Source organism: Saimiri boliviensis, chromosome 18 (genome assembly GCF_048565385.1).
Source record: "Saimiri boliviensis isolate mSaiBol1 chromosome 18, mSaiBol1.pri, whole genome shotgun sequence".
In the NCBI taxonomy this organism is placed as follows: Eukaryota; Metazoa; Chordata; class Mammalia; order Primates; family Cebidae; genus Saimiri; species Saimiri boliviensis.
Window position 1 is genome coordinate 47,850,447 of NC_133466.1, and position 21,679 is coordinate 47,872,125.

Here is a 21,679-nt window from a genome sequence, read left to right on the forward strand (position 1 = left end):
AGTATAAGGTCTCAATGAAGAAAGTTGGGGTGATTGCACCCTCACCCTGCTTGCAGGCTCCACTCTTCCCCATTTCTCACCAGAACTGGCCATAGCATGAGGCTGTACCATGGTCTAACTGCACAGAAATGAGCCCCGGCCCACTCTCCCTGCTCAAGATGGGCTGTGGACAATCAATCAATTCTGAGGGCTTTGGTGGAAAAGGCTTGAGAAGAATGGAAATGGCTGGAGTGAGCCACTCCAGTGACAGGAGGAAACAGAAAAGCCTGTAAATGGATGAGGTTTATTTGAAAACCAAGCACAGCAGGAAATTGGGAATGAAAAAATTAAAATGAGCGGAGATCCTCACATCATTCTGTTCTTTTCGTATGCCTTGAGAATTGGCCTGGGCATGGACAGAACATTTTCTGGGTTAATTAAAGTGTCTTTTGCATGCAATCAACTGCACACATCATAAGCTCCCAAGTTGACCTTTTTCTGTGACTATAGTAAGAATACGGTGCTGATAAAATCCCTGTAAAGAACACGAACACCAGAAAATCAGGGGATCTATATGTATGGAAACCAAAACACACACCCCGAGACACACTGACCATGGCTCTGCATGAATTCACAAAAGACCTGGGCCGGTCCCATGCACAGGATCCCACCCCACATTCAGAGAACACAGGTGCACCCAGGGACTGTAGAATGGGACCGTTGTTCCTTATCTCATAATATCATTTCTTCCATGGCTGCCTACATCCGCTTTCACAACAGGAAGCTCAACTCAGCCTGCCTGTCTACAGACAAGCCAGAGACACAGTGCCACATTCCTCATCTTCTGGATTACTCACCGCTATGACAGGGGTTCCCCAACACTTACCGGCTTGCTGCAGTGCCACAGCTTCCTGTAATGACAGAAACTTAATTGTTATGAGCATCAGACCATGCTGTGTCCTGAGTTTTCTGCAGTCAAAGAAACCCAAAAGAACAGAGCACACCGACTCATGCTGAAGACAAGGTTTCTTGGACGATGTTTCTTTCCAACAATATTGCTTGGCCATTAAGTGATTTTTGTCCCAAAAAGAAAACGGACTTGCTAAGGCAAAAAGCTTGTGACCACACAGTGTGTGGTTCATGCTGTCATTTTCTCTCACTGTCTTAAATCGAGTCTCTGTCAAGAAGAGACTGTCGCTCAAAACTCCCCTAACCAAGGAAATTCTGTAAATCTTCTGCCATTTATATGGCAAAAATCTCATATCTTATATAAGATTTTCTGATCCTAATTCTCGAAGACAAAGTCAAGAAAGTAACTGTTTCACTGAGACCCCTTAGATTCATATCCCATTTTACCTGGTTCTCTGCAGAGTCCCCAGAAGGTTCTTCCTGCTGAACAGCAGGCCCTACAAGGATGCAAAGTGACCATCAGCTCCTTGGTGGTGTTGCTCATTAACAATTCAGGGGGCCGGGCGCAGTGGCTCAAGACTGTTATCCCAGCACTTTGGGAGGCCGAGGCAGGTGGATCATGAGGTCAAGAGATCGAGACCATCCTGGTCAACATGGTGAAACCCCGTCTCTACTAAAAATACAAAAAATTAGCTGGGCATGGTGGTGTGTGCCTGTAATCCCAGCTACTCAGGAGGCTGAGGCAGGAGAATTGACTGAACCCAGGAGGCAGAGGTTGCGGTGAGCCGAGATTGCGCCATTGCACTCCAGCCTGGGTAACAAGAGTGAAACTCTGTCTCAAAAAAAAAAAAAAACAATTCAGGGGCATGCCATGATGTGGGTGAAGAAGGAGGGTCACAGGGAAAGGACAAGAGCAGAAAAGAAAGGGAATCAGAGCCTTTGGGTTTGTAGCTCCAGGCCACCACAATGTGAAATAGTCCATCTCAAACATGGCACACCACCCAGGGCAGGTGATGTTTCCCAGCAGCTTCTCAGGGCTCCTCCTTTCTAATCTGAACTGAGCCATCTTGCCCTCCCTTATTCATTTCTTCCAAAGTCATTTCCTCCCACAATTCACAAGTAGTGTGACTCTGGCTATGACTCCATCTCTAACGTTTTGTACTTGATAAGGAACAACCTTGATTCAGAGGCAATACGACATTCTGGCCAACATATGCTATGGTATTTATTTATTTATTTACACTTTCTAACAATTTTTAAGAGATAACAGTGATATATTTATTAATCCTTATTAAAAAGTTAAAACAAAATATGAAAATATTCAACGATCCTATCATTTGAAGAAAACCCCTACTTAGCATGTAATATTTGTCTTTCCACTCTTTATTTCCATCAACTCATGTGTGTTACATGAGGTCCGTTGCTGATCATACTCACACTGGTTCCAGGACTAGGACAGCCTTTCGTGAGGGGCAGAAGGTGGGACACTGATCCTCTCTAACCCAGCTGTGCAGAAGAATCTAGCTACACAAGGACCACCTGTCAGGTGACTGCCAGAAGTTATTCTTTGTCACCACAGGGAGATCAAGCCGGGCAACTACCCTAAAGTGTCTGGCCTAACCCTCAAGTTCACCCCTGCTGATCATTGATTTCTGGGCTAAGTTGAACATTTCATAAACTCACTCCATTTCACTGTCTCAGTAATTTCTGGTGGTGCCCCTGCATCAACACACAGAAACATGGAGAAGACAAGAAACAAAGTAGCTCCTCTTTTGAGGCTTTTAGGAAGATGCCCACCATTCAGGCCCGCCATGAAGTCGGATCTCACCTCCGCCTTCAGATGAGGTTTGAACATTCCGGCTGTGCTCAGGTGATGGTGTAGAACTCACCCTCCTAATGTTGCACCTTTGTTTCCCCTCCACCTTCATGGCTTTGCTGCCCTCACGCCTTCCTTCTATTTCTCTAAATCATTTTTCTTGGCAGACCCAGGCCAAGGCCGTAGTCTGCTCTCTCTCTCATAGAGCAACCTGCGCAGCTGTCTATGAATTTTTAGAGCCATAATGTTGCTAACTCTGATCTCAAGCTTTAATCACTCACAGCAGAAAGCCCACTGTGTACCAAACAACAATAACAACAACAACAACAAAAAAAAAAAACCAGCAAAGAATATTCTAGAGATTAAAGAGGACTAGGGGAATTGGGTTATGAGGAGATGGCTTCTGAGGTTAACGTAAAACATTTTACAATCACAGAAGCCTCAGTGTTTTTAAATGTAGGATAGGTACTGACACCCATACAACCATCAAAGTCGATTTATATACAATAAGTTTCCACCAAATGTATACTCCAAGAAAAGAACTCAAGCTATACTTTGGCTCAGTTGATATTCATATTTAAAGAAAACCCACTGCTTTGACTGGTTTTTCCAAGCGCCTTCAGAGGTAAACAAGAACCTTTGTCAAGAGTGGGTTCAACGGGGACCTCACAGAGCCTCTGCAGTTCCACAGCCATATTTGTTTTGCCCCACCTGAAATGCATGCCCACCCTTCATCTTACTAGGATGGCAAGTGCTCACCCGGCCTCTCATACCCAGTGCACACCACGTGGTTCTCCTCTCACGCTGCTGTGTTTCTGTGCTGACAACACAGGAACCACAACTCGGCTGAGGTGGAAAATGCCGGAACTCCACAAGACCTCGGCACAATCTATTCTGGGCCACATTAGCTGATGGGGAGTATGAGGCCTCAGTGAAGAAAGTTGGGGTGATTTCACCCTAACCCTGACTGCAGGCTCCTCTGTTCTGAGTTTCCCACCAGAACTGGCCATAGCATGAGGCTGTACCAGGGTCTAAATGCAGAGAAAGGAGCCCTGGCCCATGTTCCCTACTCAAGATGAGCTACGGATGATCAATTCCGAGGGCTTTGGTAGAAAAGGATTGTGAAGAACAGAAATGGCTAGAGTGAGCCATTGCAATGCCAGGAGGAAATAGGAAGGCCTATAAACACGTGAGGTTTATTTGAAAACCAAGCACAGCAGGGATTAGTAAATGAAAAAAATACAGTTAGCAGAGACCCTGACACAGTTCTGTTCTTTTGGTTCACCTTGAGAATTGGCCTGGGTGTTGATGGAACTTCTTTTGGGTTAATTAAAGTATCCTTTGCATGCAATCAACTGCATACATTGTAAGCTTACAAGTTTTTTCCTTGCTGATAGTAAGACTACGATGGTGATGAAAATCCCTGTGGAGAATGTGAACACTAGGAAATCTGGGGATATGTATATATGGAAACCAGCACACACACTCCGAGACACAGTGACCATGGCACCGCATGAATTCTCAAAACCTGGGCCAGCCCCGTGCACAGGATCCCACTCCACCTGCAGAGAATGCAGTTGCTCCCAGGGACTGCAGAATGTGGCCGTTGTTCCTTATCTGGAAAAATCAATTCTCCCATCGCTGCCTAATTCGTCATTCACAACAGGAAGCTCAACTCAGTCTGCCTGTCTACAGGAAAACCAGTGAGACAGTGCCACATTCCTCATCTTCTGGATTACTCATCAGTATGACATTAGTTCCCCGATACTTACCCGCTTGCTGCAGTCCCACACCTTCCTGTAATGACAGAAAATAAATTGCTGTGAGCATCAGACCATGCTGTGTCCTGACTTTCCTGCACTTGGTGACATTAAAACACTAGACGGAAACCAGTGTTCAATCAGAGAAATCCAAAATAAGAACAGAGCACACCGACTCATGCTAAAGACAAGTTTTTCTTGGACGATGTTTCCTTCCAACCATGTTTCTTGGCCATTAAGTGATTTTTGTCCCAAAAAGAAAACAGACTTGCTAAGGCAAAAGACTTGAGACCACACAGTGTGTGGTTGATGCTGTAATTTTCTCCCACTCTCTTAAATCAAGTCTCAGTCAAGAAGAGACTCTCGCTCAAAACTCCCCCAACCAAGGAAATTTTGTAAGTCATCTACAATTTATATGGTAAAATCCTCCTATCTTATATAAGATTCTCTGATCCTAATTCGAGAAGATAAAGTCAAGCAAGCAAGTGTTTCACTCAGACACAATATCTGGCCCAACATTCATATCCCATTATACCTGGTCCTCTGCAGCATCCCCAGAAGTGTCTTCCTGCTGAAGAGCAGGCCCTAGGAGGATAAAAAGTGACCGTCAGCACCTTGATGTTGTTGCTCATTAGCAATTCAGGGGCATGCCATGATGTGGGGTAGGAGGAGGGTGGCAGGAAAAGGACAGGAACAGAAACGGGAATCAGGGCCTTTGGGTCTGTAGTTCCAGGCCACCACAACATGAAAGAGCCCATCTCAAACACAGCACATGACACTGGGCAGGCTATTTTTCCCTGCAGCTTCTCAGGTCTCCTCCTTTCTAAGCTGACCTTAGCCATCTTGCCATCCCTTCTTCATCGCATTCAAAGTCATTTCCACCCGCAATCCACAGGTCGTGGTGCTCTGGCTGTGACTCTGCTCACCCTGCCCCTGGGAAGACTCCTTTGTTCTCTTCTCATTGCTGTGTTTCTGAGCTGAGCACACAGCAACCATGACTAGGCTGAGGGAAAAAAGGCCCAAACTCTGCATGACCTGGGCACTATCTATTCTGGGCCACATTAGCTGCTGGGCAGTATCAGGCCCCAGTGAAGAACGCTGTTGTGATTTCAACCTAACCCTGCCTTCAGGCTCCTGCCTTATCACTTTCTCAACAGAACTGGCCACAGCATGAGGCTGTACCGGGGTCTAAATGCACAGAAAGGAGTCCCAGCCCACTCTCCCTGCTCAAGATGGGCCACGGATGATTGATTCTGAGGGCTTTGGTATAAAAGGCCTGTGAAGAATGGAAATGGCTAGAGTGAGCCACTGCAATGCCAGGAGGAAATAGGAAGGCCTGTAAACAGGTGAGGTTTATTTGAAAACCAAATAGAGTAGGGAATCGTGAATGAAAAAAATAAAATTGGCAGAGATCCTGACACAGCTCTGTTCTTTTGGTATGCCTTTGGAATCAGCCTTGTTGTTGACAGAATTTCTTTTAGGTTAATTAAAGTGTCCTTTGCATGCAATCAAGTGCACACATCATAAGCTTACAAGTTGATTTTTTCCTGTACCTATACTAAGACTGCAACAGTGATGAGAATCCCTGTGGAGAATGTGAACACTAGCAAATCTGGGGATGTGTATGTACAGAAACCAACACACACACTCCAAGACACAGTGACCATGGCACCACATGAATTCACAAAGATGTGGGCCATCCCCACGGACAAGATCCCACCCCACCTTCAGAGAATGCAGTTGCTCCCAGGGACTGCAGAATGTGGCCATTGTGTCTTATCTGGAAAAATCATTTCTCCCATCACTGTCTAAGTCCTCATTTACAACAGGAAGCTCAACTCAGGCTGCCTGTCTACAGGAAAGCCAGTGAGACAGTGCCACATTCCTCATCTTCTGGATTACTCATCAGGATGACATTGGTTCCCCAATACTTACCTGCTTGCTGCAGTCCTGCAGCTTCCTGTAATGACAGAAAATAAATTGCTGTGAGCATCAGACCATGCTGTGTCCTGACTTGCCTGCACTTGGTGACATTAAAAAACAAGATGGAAACCGGTGTTGAACCAATGAAACCAAAAAGAACAGGGCAAACCGACTCATGCTAAGGACAAGGTTTTTTTGGCTGATGTTTCCTTCCAACAACATTGCTTGGCCATTAAGTGATTTTTGTTGCAAAAGAAAACAGACGAGGTAAAGCAAAAACTTGCGACCTCACAGTGTGTGGTTGATGCTATCATTTTCTCCCACTGTTAAATCGATTCTCAGTCAAGAAGGGACTGTCACTCAAAACTCCTCCAACAAGGGAAATTCTGTAAGTCACGTACAGTTTATACGGTAAAATTCTCACATCTTATATAAGATTCTCTGATTCCAATTCAAGAAGATAAAGTCAAGAAAGCAACTGTTTCACTCAGACACATCCTGTGGCCGGTCATGCATATCCCATTTTACCTGGCCCTCTGCAGCGTTCACGGAAGTGTCTTCCTGCTGAAGAGCAGTCCCTAGAAGGATGCAAAGTGACCATCAGCACCTTGGTGGTGTTGCTCATTAACTACTCAGCGGCCTGCCATAGTGTTGGTGAAGGAGGGAAAGGGCAGGAGCAGAAAGAAAGGGAATCTGGGCCTTTGGGTTTGTAGCTCCAGGCCACCACAGTATTAAATAGCCACAGAACAGCACACGTGGTAGGCTGTGCTTCCCTGTAGCTTCTCAGGGCTCTTCCTTTCTAATCTGACCTAAGCTATTTTGCCCTCCTTTCTTCATCCCTTATAGGGTCATTTTCTCCTAGAATCCACAAATGGTGCTGCTCTGGCTATTGCCCCATCTGAAAGATTTTGTACTTGATAAGGGACTACCTTGTTTCAGATAGAATATCAAATTCTAGCCAACATTTGCTATTGTATTTATTAACCCTTTGTTTTAAAAGTTAAGCCAAAAGTTGGTAAGTCAATTAGCCTATCATTTAAAGATAACCCCTACTCAGCTGGTGATATTTGTGTTTTTACCTTTATTTTCATCACCACTTGGGCGTGATATGGGGTCCATTGCTGCTGATGCTCACACTGGTTCCAGGACTGGGACAGCCCTTCACGAGTGGCAGCAGGTGGGGCGCTGATCCCCTCTAACCTAGCTGTGCAGTAGAATCCAGCAGAGGAGGTTGGCATCAGGCTAACAGCCAAAGTTCTCCTTGAGATCTTGTTGGGTGCTGTGTCTTGGGTATGTGTACTATTGAATTAGAGCATTTCTAGTTTTCGTGATGACGATGTCACTAAATACAACAGGATATGTCCCTATGTGTTCTCCTTTTTTCACCAGCAACTAAGAAATAGCCCATCACTTAAGACCAATGACCTGGCAGCTGTCTCTGTGTGTTTCATATTAATGACCACACCAAAGTCCACTGTACAATGAACCTACTCACACTCTGGGTCACCTGACCATTGAGAACATTCTACTGTGATTCACAGTGCTTGAGATCTTTATAGGCCAACATACCTCCACAAACACGCATAGATGCTAGGATCTTCTGACAAGTGACACCAGGGCCATGTGATAACTTCAAACTAGCAGCCCAGAGCATCAGTCTCCCACCTATTCCCGAGTTTATCTTTGCCATTTCCATTTAGGTGAGCAAAAGTTTAAAAAAAATCATCTCTACATCATCTTCATATGAGGACTGGGGATATTAAACTCACCTTCAGCTACAGCTATGGTGGAGAATGAATGGATTGATTTATGGAAAAATAGAGTGGTGATTAAGTTTTGTTTTTAGAATATTAATCTTTGTGTTGTGCTTTGCACATGAGAACATGTTTTCTTGGGTAAAGCACACAAACTCGCAGGGACAGTCACAATCACTCCGCATTGACTCTATCCTCCATACTTCCCAACCCCGATGCACACCAACCACCCTCTTCTATCTAAATGCACTGTTCCTTCCAGGCACTAGAGTAGATGGTCCCATTTCTTGACTGGATTCTACAATTTTTAAGGCAAAACTGCTTGAAACTCATTTCTGGCAGGAAATTCAAAACAGAGTGGCTCTCCAGAAAAAGGGGGCAAGGAAGTGTCACCTTTCTCAACACTAGAATTTTTCCTTAGCATCAGGGTGATCCCAGAATACGTACTGCTTGTCTGTGTGGCTGTATCCACCTGCATTTAGAGAATAAATAAAAACAGTGTAAGACTAAGACCATGCTGTGTCCTGTATGCATTGGGTTTTTCTTTCTTTTCTTTTCTTTTCTTGAGATGGAGTCTCACTCTATCACCCACGCTGGAGTGCAGTGTCAGAAACTAGGCTCACTGCAACCTCTGACTCCTGGGCTCGAGTGAACCTGCTGTGCCTCAGCCTCCCCAGTAGTTGAGATGAGAGCTGCTGGTCACCATGCCTGGCTAATTTCTCTATTTTTAGTAGAGATTGGGTTTCACCATATAGATCTTTTCTTTACTTGTTGGCATTAGAAAAGCATATGGGGAAAAAAGAAAAGCATATGGGAGACAGTGGTTGAGGCAATGACTGCAAATTAAAGCCTACAACATAATACTGGAAAGGCACAAGATTTTTAGGCAAGTTTCAAGACTGTTTTGGTTGTACAGTTACAATTATTTAAGAAGAATGATTTCCCCTAAAAAAAAATGCTTGCTGCCATACAGTTCCTAACTGAAGGTGTTATCTAAGAATGTCATCTGAGGTCATTTCTTACCTGGTAATGAACCCTCACATTTTCCCACTAAAAAATTCTGTAAGTCATCTATAATGTACTTGTTAAGATTTTCATATGTCAAATCAAATAAAATTTTTAAAAAGCAAGAGTAACAAAATTTCCATCTTAGACAAAAGAACTTACCATGTGAATGCCTGGGGTAGCCTCAGATGAAGGCTCCTGCTTATTGTGATCTAGGAAACACAGAGTAACTGTCAGCATGTCTGTTCCACTGAAGGAATCCCTTAGGCAACCTGGGGTGTTGGGGACAGGGGGCCGGTGTGTGTGAAGGAGGTAGGTTAAGAACAGAAACTTGGCTGCCACTGGGACACCATTCTTGGTGAAGAGGGAAGGCAAATAAGACCATCAGGAAAGCCACAGATCAGGGCCTGGTTCTCTGGCCCCCTCACCACTGTGAAGTAGGCAGTGTTCACACAGGGCGACACACAAATGCGCTGGTGATTCCAGGACAGTGTCCCATCATCCCCCTGTGCATTTTGAGGCCTGGTAAATGTCCATTTTTTTTTGTTCTTGAAATGTTATGTCATTCATCTTTCCTGGATCTACATATGTTCCTCCTGCACTTATCATCCATTTTATTGGCTTTAAAATCATTATTGTGGCCAAAATACATAATATTTATTATTTTGATAATCAAGTGCACACTTCAGTGGCATTAGTGCCATTCACAATTCTGTGCAGTAAACTAAAAATAATCCATATCCAGATGTCTGACTTTCCACCTTAGGAAACTAGAGAAAAAAGTGTAGTGTAATGTAAACCAGACAACCCCCCTCCCCCAAAATATAGCAGTAGTTGCAGAAATCAATGTAATAGAATTAATTTAAAAAGAACACAAAACCAAAAGGTGCTTCTTAGAAAAGATCAATATAATTGGTAAACTTCCAGCCAGGCTAATCACAAAGAAAAGACAGACGACACAATTTACAAATAATATAACTAATATTCCTGATGATCCCATGAACATTAAGAAAATAACAACAGAATAAATTCAACAAATCTATGCCTGCAATTTTTTTTAGTGTAGGAGTGAAACTTTATTAAAAACGTTTACAGAAGGATTGACAGGAAGCGCAGTACCCTTGGAAGAGAACCAAGCAGGCCACTGGCGAGTTTCAAGTGTCTTCGCCAGGCGTCCCCAAACTACAGCCCGCGGGCCACATGGGGCCCCCTGAGGCCATTTATCTGGCCCCCCCGCCGCACTTCAGGAAGGGGCACCTCTTTCACTGATGGTCAGTGAGAGGAGCACAGTATGTGGCGGCCCTCCAATGGTCTGAGGGACAGTGAACTGGCCCTCTGTGTAAAAAGTTTGGGGATGCCTGCTCTATGCCCACAGATTTTCTAGCTTAGATGAAATGGACAAATGCCTTCAAAGGAAGCAACTACCATAACCACCCAAAGGAGAGATAGATAGTCTGGGTAGGCTTCGATTTATTACAGAATTAAATCGCTAAGTAATACCTTTAAGAAAACATGCCCATACAATTTTACGGTTGAATTCTACCTAACTCTCACAATGGAAAATATAGTCTTACCAGCAAGTGATCAAAATTCTACATATTTACACAGCTGAATTTAAAAATTATGTTCATCATAAAATGTGCCCAAGAATGTGGGCAGCTTTATTCATAATTGTCCAGATTGGAAGGAGCAGCTGAGATGGTCTTCAGGAGGTAAATGAACCAACTGACACTGTTCGACAAACCCAGTAAGATATTATTCACTGACAACAAATTTTAAGCTGTTAAGTTTCAAAAAGATATACAAGATCTTACATGTATATTGCTAAGTAAAGTAAGTTAGTCATGAGGAGGTACATACTCTATGATTCCACCTCTATAAAATTCTGGAAAAGGAAACCTATGCAGGCAGTAAAATCATCCATGGTTTTCAGGAATCATAAGGAAAAAAGACAGGAATTAATAGGTACAGCATTGGTTATGCTTAGGATGTGAAATTATTCTGCCAGGGTAACAAAGCACATTGTGAGTTTGTCAGAACCCATAGACCAGGCAACACAGAACGAACCTTGATGCTAATCCTAGACTATTACTAATAAGAATGTATCACTATTGGTATAGTCATTGTCACAAGTGTTATCACACTCACATAAGATGTCATCACAAAAACGAACCTGAGGAAGGTGAGTATATGGAAATTTTATGTACCACTTCCTCCATTTTTAGGTTAATTCAAAACAGTTTCAAGCGATATCCATTATTTTACAAACCTGGCAACATTGTCTCAGAAAAACATTCTTTTTACTTAATGTTTAACAATCAGCAAAATGTCTACAAGTTGAACTCAGGTGTTCTTTATTATTAAAAGTAAACCCAAATCAGAAATAAAAAAAATACACCTTTACTCCTGTAGTTGTAGCACTAGTTATTGACTTGATACATGTAAATTTGCACACATAAAATAAAGAATATAGTGTAGCAATTTTATAATTGTCTGAAATGAGAGACACTGAAGAATCTAGAAATCGTATCATGAATGAACTGAGTGACTGAATTTCCATTATACCTTCCATTGGTGCAACTCTAGGGCGCATACACCAGGGAAGCCAGCAACAGAAAATTCCCTTCTTAGGCTTGCAGTGACGGATAGTGGATTCTTCACTGATCCCTGGATCCACTCTCCCATCGTGGATGGAACATGCTGGGAAATGAATTTAAATAAAGATAGCTGTTGATATCTTGCTGCAGAAGATCAAATAAATGAGCATTTACTTATTCACAGCTTAAATGTTTAATCCCATTGTTCATCTTCTGCAGAGCAAAGCCCCCTGAATCTGAGTTGTGCTTCAGAAAGAACTTGCACTGCGGGTTTCACTTATAACTGCAGGCAAATACCTGTACTGAGATGAGACATTACAGAAAGGTAGTATATTGGAGTGACCAAGAGCATAGGGTCTGGTACATAAGATCTGAGCTCAAGGCCTTTTGAGAAGCTGCTCAAAACTGAGGAAGTCCTATAGACCCCTTTGTGCCTCCACTCCCTGGTCTGAATGGGGAAATGTTGATAATGGCCTATGTTATGTTAAAAGGGTAAAAATAGTGACGTTGACATAAAGCCTTAAGAAGGTGAGTGCTTTCTAAGTGCCATAAAGTGCTCAACTATTTTGTGTCTGGAAGAATAAGCCAAGCCCTTGATAGTGGTAAACACAGAGAAGGCACCTGGGGGACTCCAGGACAGTGGAGGGTAAAATTCTCTTCATTCTTGACATGGGTCCATGTTTTAGAAATTGTGAAAAATTTATGTTCTTTCCTGTGATGTCCACATCAGCCCAGAGAGATGGGCAGAGCAGGAGCTGCCACCCAGAGTTGACAGTTCAAGAAAGTGAAATAAAGAGATTTGAAGCAACCTGCCTTGAGTCACGACACTGATGAATGATAGATTTTGGACAAGTATTTGGTTTGTTTTCTGGGGACAGAGATCCCTGAACACCTGAGGCCTCTAAATCACAACCTGGACCCTGAACCTGGAGCATTTACCACACCCTTTCTGAATTCTCCAGCACAAAGGGCTCTTCAGGAAGGCTAATGTCCTAGAAGAGGTGGCTGAGTCCAGAGAAGAGCTCAACTCTTTAAGCAAAACTCCTGTTTCTTGGTTTTAACTCCTAGGCTAAAATACGGCACTGTCCTACAAACAAAGCCTTTTCGGGGAACAAATTCAAATGTCTGTTCATCCAGAGCCTAGAACCATCAGCTGTCTGGCAGTGAGCACCCCTCCATGATCAACTGACCACACAAAGGGACTGAATTCTGCTTGACTCTCAAGCCAGTTCAGAACTTAGGATATTCCAAACAAAATACCACCTGATGGCCGTGCCAAGAATAAACTTTCCTTCAACTGAATAAGCAATTAATGGGAATTAACTGAAAATGTGGCACCCAAGTTGGTGTTTCAGTGGTTTCTTCAGTATCTAGTCTATGGAAGTCAAAAAAAACCAAAAACCAAAAAACAAACAAACAAAAAAACGCCAGGCACAGTGGCTCAGGCCTGTAATCCCAGCACTTTGGGAGGCCAAGGTTGGTAGATCACAATGTCAGGAGATCGAGACCAGCCTGGCCAATATAGTTAAACTCCGTTTCTACTCAAAATACAAAAGGTTTTCCGGGAGTGGTGGTGGGTGCCTGAAATCTGAGCAATTTGGGAGGCTAAGACAGGTGGATCATGAGGTCAGAGTTCAAGACCAGCCTGGCCAAGATGGTAAAACCACATCTCTACCAAAAATACAAAAAAAGGTCAGGCGTGGTGGCTCATGCCTGTAATCCCAGCACTTTGGGAGGCCAAGGTGGGCGGATCACGAGGTCGGGAGATCAAGGGCCATCCTGGCCAACATGGTGAAACTTCATCTCTATTAAAAATGCAAAAATTAGTGGGGCTTGGTGGCAGAATCCTGTAGTCCCAGCTACTCAGGAGGGTGAGGCAGGAGAATCATTTAAACCTGGGAGGCAGAGGTTGCAGTGAGCCGAGATTGGGCCACTGCACTCCAGCCTGGCAACAAAGAGAGACTCCATCTCAAAAACAAAATGAAACAAAACAAAACAACAACAACAACAAATTAGTCAGGCATGGTGGCACACTCCTGTAATACCAGCTACTCGGGAAGCTAAGAGAGATAACTGCTTAAACCTGGGAGGAGGAGGTTGCAGTGAGCCAAGATCACACCACTGCACTCCAGCCTGGGCGATAGAGTGAGACTCCATCTCAAACACACACACACACCCCTAATACCCCCAAATACTGGTAGAAACCAAACTTTTCCTCTAGTGATCTAGGAAACACAGACTGTCCATATGTTGGTTCCACCAAAAAAAATCCCTTAGGCAACCTTGGGTGTTGGGGACAGGGGGCTGGTGTCTGTCAAGGAGATAGGTTAAGAACAGAAACTTAGCATCCATGGTTGTCAGGAGTCCTCAGAAGACAGGCATTAATAGGTGCAGCACAGGTCATGTTTAGGACATAAAACTATTTTGTCAGGGAGATAAATGACATCATGAGATTGTCAAAACCCACAGACAGGACAACACAGAGTGAAAGTAGATGCTAACTCTGGAGTTCCGTTAGTAAGAATGTATAACTATTGGTTCAGCTGTAACATTGTAACAAGTGTTATCACATTCACTTAAGATGTGATCACAAAAGAAAACTGAGGAAGGTGAGTATATGGAAATTTCCTGTACTACTTCTCTCATTTTTAGGTTAATTCAAAACAGTTTGAACTGACATCCATCAATTAAAATACCTGGCAACACTGTCTCAGGAAAAGGTCCTTTTTACTTGATGTTTAACAATCAGCAAAATGTCTACAAGTTGCACTGAGATGTGCTTTACTATTAAAAGGAAATCCAGTCCTGGAATGGAAATGCACTTTTATTCCTGTAGCTGTAGTACTAGTAAGTGTCTTTTTTTTTCTTTTTTTTTTTTAAACTGAGTCTTGCTCTGTCGCCCAGCCTGCAGTTCAGTGGCATGATCTAGGCTCACTGGAACTCGGGAAGAGGCTTCCTGGGTTCAAGCGATTCTTCTGCCTAAGCCTTTCGAGCAGCTGGGAATACAGGCATACACAACCACACCCAGCTAGATTTTTTTTTTTTCTTGTATTTTTAGTAGAGACAAGGTTTCACCTTATCAGCCAGGCTGGTCTCGAACTCCTGACTTCATGATCCACCCTCCTCAGCCTCCCAAAGTGCTAGGATTATAAGCATGAGCCACTGGGCCCAGACTAGTGATTATCTTAATACATTTAAATTTGCACACATGACATAAAGAATATAGCATAGCAATTTTATAATTTTCTTAAACATGAGACACTGAAGAATCTAGAAATCATATCACGAATGAATTGAATGAATTTCCACAATACCTTCCATTGATGCAACTCTACGGCGTAAACGGATGGGAGGCCAGTGACGAAGGATTCTCTTCTTAGGGCTGTGGCAGCAGACAGTGGATTTTCCGGTGAACCCAGGATCCATTCCCTGTTCCTCAATGGAACATGCTAAGAAAGGAATTAAAATGAAGACAGTTGTTGATATCTTGCTGCAGAAGATCAGAGAAGCTGCACATATAACTGTACAGGCATTACCTGTATTGAGATGAGACATTACAGAAAGGTAGTATATTGGAGTGACCAAGAGCATAGGGTCTGGTACATAAGATCTGAGCTCAAGGCCTTTTGAGAAGCTGCTCAAACCTGAGGAAATTCTATAGACCCCTTTGTGCCTCCACTCCCTGGTCTGCATGGGGAAATCTTGGTAATGGCCTATGTTATGCTAAAAGGGTAAAAATAGTGACATGGACATAAAGCCTTAAGAAGGTGAGTGCTTTCTAAGTGCCATAAAGTGTTCAACTATTTTATGTCTGGAAGAATAAGCCAAGCCCTTGGTATTGGTAAATATAGAGCAGGCACTTGGGGAACTGCCACCCAGAGCTGACAGTTTAAGGAAGTAAAATAAAGAGATTGGAAGCGACCTGTGTAGAGTCATGACACTGATGAAAGATAGATCTGGGACAAGTATTTGGTTGGTTTTCTCGGGACAGAGATTCCTGAACAACTAAGGCCTCTAAATCATGGCCTGGACCCTGAACCTGGAGCTCTTTCCACTCCCTTTCCCAATCCTTCTGCACCAAGGACTCTTCAGGAAGGCTGATGTCCTAGAAGAGGTGGCTGAGTCCAGAGAAGAGCTCAAGTCATTAAACAAAACTCCTGTCTCTAGGTTTTAACTCCTGGGCTAAAATATGGCACTTTTCTGCAAACAAACCTTTCTGAGGAACAAATTTAAATGTCTGTTCATCCTACCCAGGGCCCAGAACCATCAGCTGCCTGGCAGTGAGCACCCCTCCATAACCAACTGACCACCCCAAGGTACCAAGTTCTGCTTGGCTCTCAAGCTAGTTCAGATCTCAGGACATTCCAAACCAATTGCCACCTAATGGCTGTGCCAAGAATCAACTTCCTTTCAACTAACCAACCTTGCACAAGCAGTTAATGGGAATTAACTGAAAATGTGGCCACCCAAGTTGGTTTTTCAGTGATTTAGTGAATTAAATATTTAACCCCCAATGTCTCACTGGCTATTGTTCTGCACAACGATCTGAGCAGCCTGGACTAAGGACTGCCTGAGAGTAGGCAGTGTCTCAAGAAAATATATTGAAATAATGTAGAAGTCACACATGATGAAAAGAGTACTCAAACTTATTTAGACATAGTGTTCAGCCATGGGTTGACATTAGAGGAATGTAAACAGAAAATTTAGCAGCTTCAACAGAAAGATACATGGCTCTTACTATCAGCATGAGATGTTTTCTGTTCATAGGAAACAATTCATAGTTATCAAAAAGGCTGTGGGGTGGAGGAAGGAAGTTAAAGCTGCTGCTGAAACTTTGAAGAAGACAGTTATCCTAGCCAAGTAAAAAGATCAAGGTTTTCAAGGGGAAGAGAAACAGAAGGCAATGATATGTGACCTGTAAAACATCTATAAAGGGATGTGGTACAAGTTGAAATTCTGAGGCATAAATCTGAGAAGTTTTAAAAAGAAACAGATTTGAGAATGAAAAATTATTACCTCTTGTAATCTCATTGAGAACAAATTATTGTCTTAAGAATAGTTTTTTAACTAAAAGTTTAGTTTTGCATTAGTGTATTTTTAATATTATAGCTAATTTTAATAAGACCTTATGAACCAATTTATCTAATGCCAGGCAGTTTTCACTGCAAGGTAAAATTCTCATAAATCTTACATGACTTCTAATAATGTTTCCTATTTCTTAACTTTTTATGTCCTTTTGATTGGATTTATCTTTAAAAAAAATTTTAAATTAAAAGAATTCCTCAAAACTTCTAAATTAGGCAAAAGTGTTTCCCATCATGAAATTTATTTGTATTTTCTAAATATCTCCTATTTTAAACTGCTCTAATATTTGTTTTCAGATTTTGACATCTGTATTCAGAAGACTTTGGTGTTTCATGGAATGTCTCATACTGTATTTGGTATCAAGATCCTGATGAAGGCGGTGTTATTGTGTGTCTTCTCTATCTACTCTATGGAAGCATGTGTACCAAAAAAAAAAAAAATTGGCATGGGAAACAGTACTTATTCCTAGAGAAAAATATATATAAAATATCTTGATAGAATCAAAAATATAAACTGAGTAATAAAACTCTAAAACATATTTATAAACCTGTAGACAAATAGGAATTGGGGAAATTTTTAAAAATCAGAATGACATTTAACATACAGGAAAACTGGCCCACCTAAAGAAATTACAGTCAGGAGACAGAAATGAACATACATACCTCTGAGACAACAGTTAGAAACATTCCCCATCTTGCGAGCCAGAGAAAATTTCCAAGTTGCTTTTACCTGCCAACCTTTGATTGCCAGAATAGCACCTGAAATCAAAGGCAAGACCTACATCATCAGATCACCTTAGCAACAGATCACCATAGAATTTTTGCAAACATACATGTCACAATAAGGGGCGCAACTGCTTGATCTAGACCAGACCATTTTCACATGGACAGGGGGGTCACTTGGACTGCATGTTTCATTTCAAAACTGAATCCCAGACCCACAACATTATTCTGTGTGTATGAAATAAACATTAAAGGAAAAAAAAGATCTGCCTCCCAATATATATTTGATGGTGAAAATTTCAGGGTGAAGAGAGGAAAACCTAATTCACTGAGAATAAGGGGAGATTCCATGTTTGATATGAAATGTCATTCCTACCCATTTCTACTATTCTTGAGTCACCACAGTCCTAGGTTCAACAATTTTAAACTAGCTCCAAATTAAATTTAAAATGTATAAGTTCAGTTTTAAAGTTAATCTCTGATAATGTAATTCTTAGTAATTGTATAAAAGCTTTTCTACTACATATATAACACCTTCTTTTTTCTCTGTGTGCAACTAAGTTTGCATACTGATTTCTGAATCTCAAGTTTATCTAGAGATTTCTCTGACATATACATACATATATACATATATATACGTATATGTATATATACGTATATATATATGGCAGGATATTCATTGACAGATGAATAAGAAATTGGCACTGTGTGTTCAGCATGGGTTGTTTGAAAATATATAAAGAATGCTTTTCTAAATGGAGAGTTCTGATAACCTCAAACTCCAGGATCAAATATGCATTCTGGTTCATCAGTCAACACCTGATCACACACATTCCTATGCTCTGGCCATGGGAATTAGCACTTTGAAGGCAATTGAAAAACTCCCAAAACATAATAGAAATAAAATTTTTGGAAAATGAGAATTGTAATTTTTTTTTTAAAAAGGTTGATATGATATGAGGCTACCCATTATGATATGAAATGAGGCTAAGCATGGTGGCTCACACCTGTAATCCCAGAACTTTGAAAGGCCAAGGCAGGCAGATCACCTGAGGTCGGGAGTTCGAGACCAGGCTGGCCAACATTGGGAAACCTCATCTCTACTAAAAATAAACACACACATACACACACACACACACACACACACACACACACACACACACACACAATTTAGCTGGGTGTGGTGGCAAGTACCTGTAATCCCAGCTATTTCAGAGGCTGAGGCAGGAGAACAGCTTGAACCCAGAAGGCGAAGGTTTCTGTGAACAGAGATCCCGCCCCTGCACTCCAGCCTGGGCAACAGTACAAGACTGTCTCAAAGAAAAAAAAAAATAGATGTAAAATAATGCAGTATAAATTTCCATCAGTGTTGATTCATCATATGTTTTAAAAATTATTAAATCAAATGGGTCATAGATTAGGTTAAAAAAAAAAAACCTGCATTGATATACTTTTCTTTTTTTTTTTTTTTTTTTTTTTTGAGATAGAGTCTCACTCTGTCACCCAGGCTGGAGTGCAATGGTGCGATCTCAGTTCACTGCAACCTCCACCTCCTGGGTTCAAGCGATTCTTCTGCCTCAGCTTCCTGATTAGCTGGGTTTACAGGTGTGTGCCACCACATCTGGCTAATTTTTGTATTTTTAGTAGAGATGGGGTTTCACCATGTTGGTCAGGCTGGTCTTGAACTCCTGACCTCGTGATCTACCCACCTCAGCCTCCCAAAGTGCTGGGATTACAGGTGTGAGCCACCATGCACGGCCAATACTGAATTTTTTTTTCAGAGATTATCTCACTGAGGGGATGGTTAACAGGATTTGGGAAGGAACATACCTGTGAAAATAGAGAATTTTAATTATCAACAACTGAATAGAAAAATGGGGTGTGCATTTATAAATATACACTTTTGTGTGTGTGAGAGAGAAAACTTAATTAAAAATCTAGACAACAGATTTATATCTCTTAATGCCAAAATGGGAAGGAAATTTTTAAAAACAGAATATATTAGGAAGAATACAAAAGAATGAGCATAAGGCTTTCCTTCCTGCTGCCACCTGAGTGTTCACAGTATATGAAAATAAATGAGTCTTTTACATTGACAGTCAAAGCCCTTTTACAAAGTTTTGTCTTGGTGTCAGTGCTACATGATCGTTCAATTAATAAATCTAGAAAGATGTGCAGAAACTTCATTGTTGTTACTTCCAGACGCAGAAGCTGGTAGGCTGCAGAAGAGGGAAAGACAAGTCCAGATTTCAGTGTGCATTCTTCTGTACCTAGTGAATGACCTGCAAGTGTGTTATTCCTGATGTCTTTACTGTGATTTTTTTTAAACAAAAAACTAATACCCCAAATGCTGGTAGAAAACAAACATTTCAATTTGCTAATGCTTCACAGGGACAGGAATTCAGGCAAAACACAGAAAAGATAGCTTATTGGTGCATGTTGATGCCTGGAGACTGCAGAGAAGTCTCACGGACTGGGATGGAATCCACAACAGGGGATTGATCATCTGGACGTGACGTCATGCTCAGGTCCACAGAGGAACTTGGGCTTGGCTGGAGAACTTACCAGACTTCCCAGCAGCAGGCAGTCTCGGGACACTCAGACACTGGCGCGTGTCCCAAGTGAAGCAGGCAGATGCTCATGGCATTTTTAACATAATTTTAGAAGTTACACAACATCACTTTGACATCATCTGCCAGTGAAAAGTAAGCACTAGTGTCAAGTCTGGTTAACCAGTGAGTGAGAGCACAGACTCCACTTCTCAAAAGGAGAATAGCATGAAAACTGCAAACATGTTTTAAAAGCCACATGCATATTCCAGTTTAAAAATCCCAAAATACCTCTCAAATATGTGAAAAAGGGCCTGTCATTTTATGGCACAGGCCAAGGGTAAGATAACTGTGGGTTTTACTTCTGCAACAGCCACTGTAAGTTGACTGACAAGTACATACAAACATTCAGGGAAACTAACCAGTGTTACAGGATAACAGGTAACAAAAGGTAGTTTAGACCTGAAATGTTGCTCTATGAACAAACCGTTTCATCCACTCTGTTAACTTAAACAATCACATGATGTATGAATTTGGAAATGGAGAGGGGGCTTTTTCCCTCTACTTTAGATTCACAAGTTTAAGTGAAGGCTTGCTATGTGGGTAAATCATGTGTTGCTGAGGCTTGGTATTGGACCTAATTGAACTAAAGAGCTTCTGCTCAGCAAGAAACTTTATTTCTTATAAAAGGTTACACACGGCCCACAAAGGGGCCATCCCACAGGCTGGGAAGCATGTCTCCCACCAAGGGAAGAGCCTGGCACAGCACATGGAAGGGAGTCGGGGCAGGAGCTTTACTCTGGATAATCTGGCTAAATAGAAACTTTCGGCAGGTTACAGGAGGAGCTATGAATATTCATGACAGTGGTCCTGATGCACATGTACAGACCAAACATGCATGTAACATATGACCCATGGTCGCTTTGAGGTAAAGACAGTGTTTAAATGTATTACAATTAGGCTGTCTACCTCAAAAGGTCTTTTCGGGACACAAGGCACACAAGTGCACAGCCTCTATCAACTGGCCACAGCCAGTCTGTGGTGGGTAGTCTCTTCATACAAGAACGTTACTAAAAACAATCTCCTGTCCCATCAGAGCTGTAGTTATGGCTGCTAGAACACGGGTTAGGGGCCAGTTAGTCAGTGTCTGGTGCTGAGCTATCATGGTTTTAACGGTGCTTATTTAGCTGCTAAAGAAAAAGAAAACCCTGTGGCAGTCAGAACAGTTTATTCCTTAAGTTTAGGGGTGTGGGACTCAACCCTTGCCTGGTGTTTACAATTTGGTACCTTGATGTCACAAAGCTTCCATTCTGTCAGTCTTATGATGTCTATTGGAGCATTCATACAGCACAGTTGTGTCTAAACCATGAAAGAAAAGGGGCACACCGAGGCATCAGATTGCCCATCCTATCATGGCCTGATACCCAGCACTGAGCCAGTGAGGAGCAAAGGCCTAGGGCAGGCTGGACTGAGTGGTCCACAGGAGCCTCATTTAGAGAGCCGACTGCCTCAACTCATGGCCCCACAGCCCAACTTCACTAACAAGTCAGTCGCTCCATCTGGAAAATCTGACAGCCTGT

General features: G+C 42.2%; 1 long non-coding RNA gene across 1 annotated transcript; it reads right to left on the reverse strand.

The window, feature by feature from the left end:
* Nucleotides 1–1,318: 1,318 nt before the first annotated feature.
* LOC141582048 (uncharacterized) lies at nucleotides 1,319–6,456 on the reverse strand. Its single transcript, XR_012514894.1, has 4 exons — nucleotides 6,400–6,456; nucleotides 5,000–5,049; nucleotides 4,477–4,501; nucleotides 1,319–1,385 (listed from the first exon to the last, which is right to left on the reverse strand). It is a non-coding gene; the product is annotated as an uncharacterized LOC141582048 (long non-coding RNA).
* Nucleotides 6,457–21,679: the final 15,223 nt, after the last annotated feature.